The 3,007-nt window shown below is 37.3% G+C and overlaps 1 pseudogene; it reads left to right on the top strand.

Moving 5' to 3' along the window:
• The first annotated feature begins 1,712 nt into the window (after window positions 1-1,712).
• On the top strand, window positions 1,713-2,501 carry LOC110295619 (annotated as a pseudogene).
• The last annotated feature ends 506 nt before the right edge of the window (window positions 2,502-3,007 follow it).

Here is a 3,007-nt window from a genome sequence, read left to right as displayed (position 1 = left end):
TTTGCCCCTTCTTAGAATTGGGAACAAAACACCCATGGAAGGAATTACAGAGACAAAGTTTGGAGCTGTGATGAAAGGATGGACCATCTAGAGACTGCCTTATCCAGGGATCCATCCCATAATCAGCCTCTAAACACGGACACCATTGCATACACTAGCAAGATTTTGCTGAAAGGACCGAAATATAGCTGTCTCTTGTGAGACTATGCAGGGGCCTAGCAAACACAGGAGTGGATGCTCACAGTCAGCTATTGGATGTATCACAGGGCTCCCAATGGAGAAGCTAGAGAAAGTACCCAAGGAACTAAAGGGATCTGCAACCCTATAGTTGGAACAACATAATGAACTAACCAGTACCCCGGAGCTCTTGTCTCTAGCTGCATATGTATCGAAAGATGGCCTAGTCGGCCATCAATGGAAAGAGAGGCCCATTGGACTTGCAAACTTTATATGCCCCAATATAGGGGAATGCCAGGGCCAAAAGAATGGGAATGGGTGGGTAGGGAAGTGGGGGGCGCTATGGGGGGACTTTTGGGATAGCATTGGAAATGTAATTGAGGAAAATATGTAAGAAAAAATATTAAAAATTAAAAAAAAGAAAAATAGTGATTCTCTGAATGTCACATGTTGCCTCTTGTTGAAGGCTCCAACTGCTACATGTTCAGGTGTGATTGTTGTAGTTACTACAGTAACCAGGAAAGGAAAACAAAACCATTGCCAGGGTAGGGTTAGGAGGGTGGTAGCAATAGAAAGCAGAACTGCACAGTACAAGTATCTTAACAGGAAAATAGGAATGGGGGGCTTCATAGAGAGTAGTGGGAGATAAATACAGAAGAAAGAGGCCGTTGAATGCTGAAACGCAATATTTCTCATTCTGTTAATTTACAATTCTCTTCAAAAAGAAAATAAAAATAGTATTTGCCATGGAAACTTGGAGTTAGTTTTTTTAAACCTGAAGTTCAGTGTCATAAAAGGTGATGGAATGGGAACTAAATTGGGTGCCACCTATGAATATTTATAATGATAATTAATGGTTATAGGTTGTGGAAAGTACACTGATGCTCTTCAACTGTATCTAGTCTTAAATTCATATTATAGATTTCTTTGGAAATGGAACATAAAAATAGATGAATTGAGGAAGACATTTGCTAATTAAAATGATGGGCTTATCATGAATTAGCACTATGCTTTCATTAGAATTATAAGTCATAACATAGGTGGTTATAAAATAGAGCTCAGTAAAATTATAGGCTCTCCTCAATATTTTTTATACCTTTTGTAATTATTTTCCAAATCAACATAAGTTTATTCACGTGTGCAAATGTGATTAATGTTCTGTGCTCACCATGACAGTTTTGGAAGTTAAGTATGAAATGAGGCAATATAAATCAACAGGATTGGATTTCTAAGGTGTGAGAATAAAGGTTAATAAAAGCTCACAAATTATGAATTCTGTATGTGTGAATGTATTTATTGTCTATAATAATGTATGTGTACAGGAGATACATGGAAAGCATATATAATGCAGGCTATGATGTAAGATCTGGAACATAAAATGTTGAAGATACAAGCCAATATTTAACTAGTAAGGAAAATAAAATGAGGATAGAGTCTTATTATCAAGTGTATCACAGCTTGATTTATACTCTATTTTTTTCAGATATTTGAAATGAACATTCACCATGCTCTTAAGATGAATACAAGTTTCACTTATGTTTGCATTCAAGATTATCCTTTATTTCCAAGCTGGACTTGGAGTCTTAGCCAATATGTTTCTTCTTTGTTTCTATATTTTCACATTCATAGGTCACAGACCTAAACCCATGGATTTGATCTCCTGTCAACTCACCTTTATTCACATGATGATATTCCTCACTGGAGGGGACCTGTTGCTTACAGACATATTGCATCACTGAACATTGATAATGACTTCAAATGTAAGGCAACTTTTTACATGAGCAGGGTGGCAAGAGGACACTCTATCTGTACTACTTGCCTCCTGAGTGTGTTCCAGGCTGTCACTATCAGTCCCAATACCTCAGTGTTGGCAAATTTTAAACTAAAACTAAAAAAAAAAAAAATACATGATCTATGTTTTCTTGTGTATGTGGTCTTTCAATTTGTCCTACAGTAGTAACTGAATCTTCTATGTCTGTGGTTTTACTAATGTGAGTGAGACTAACCAGATGCAGGTCACTGAATCCTGCTCACTCTTCCGCATGAACTATATCATCAGGGTATTCATTTTTACAGTGACAACGACCAGAGATGTCTTTCTTGTAGGAGTCATGCTAATCACAAGTACATACATGGTGATTATCTTGTGTAGACATCAGAAGCAATGCAAGCACCTACATAGCATCAGCCACCTGAGAGCATCTCCTGAGAAAAGAGCGACTCAGGCTATCTTGCTGCTGGTGATTTTCTTTGTGTTCATGTACTGGGTGGACTTCATCATTTCATCCACATCAGAAATATCAGATAACATCTTTGCTCTATAAACAGGTTGCCCTGTCTCAGTGTAACCACCTCTCTTGAATGTCCACAAATGCATTTTAAATTTACCTTGGTTTGTATTTTTCTTTGTTCTATAAATGTATTAAAAACTTTATAAAACTATGTTCACTTTGGAACACAGAATTGTGCAGTAATCTTAATGTGTTCCTGGGCTATAAAAACTTCTGAGGTGAGAACAGTTTCTTTCATAAACCCTACTATCTTCTAAGACAAATATCTTGCATATTTTTAAAATTACATATCATGGAATCTGGAAATAATGACAGCTTAAGTTTTGTACCCCATTGTGAATCAGATAGTGTTGTGCTGAGATGTGTTCCTTAACCTGAAAATACCACCAAAGAGTTGATTCAGATGCAATCACATTAGGGTCTCTTTAATCAGGCTTGGTCTTGGTCTCCCCATCAAACCTAGCATAGCAGGACAGGAAGGTGGAGAGCCCCAAGCCTAGTTTCAGGAAAGCATTTATAGAGGCAAGCAAACAAGTAAG

This window comes from Mus caroli, chromosome 6 (assembly GCF_900094665.2).
Source record: "Mus caroli chromosome 6, CAROLI_EIJ_v1.1, whole genome shotgun sequence".
NCBI lineage: Eukaryota > Metazoa > Chordata > Mammalia > Rodentia > Muridae > Mus > Mus caroli.
Note: the sequence above shows the minus strand (reverse complement) of the source record. Positions and strands in the feature narration are given on the sequence as shown.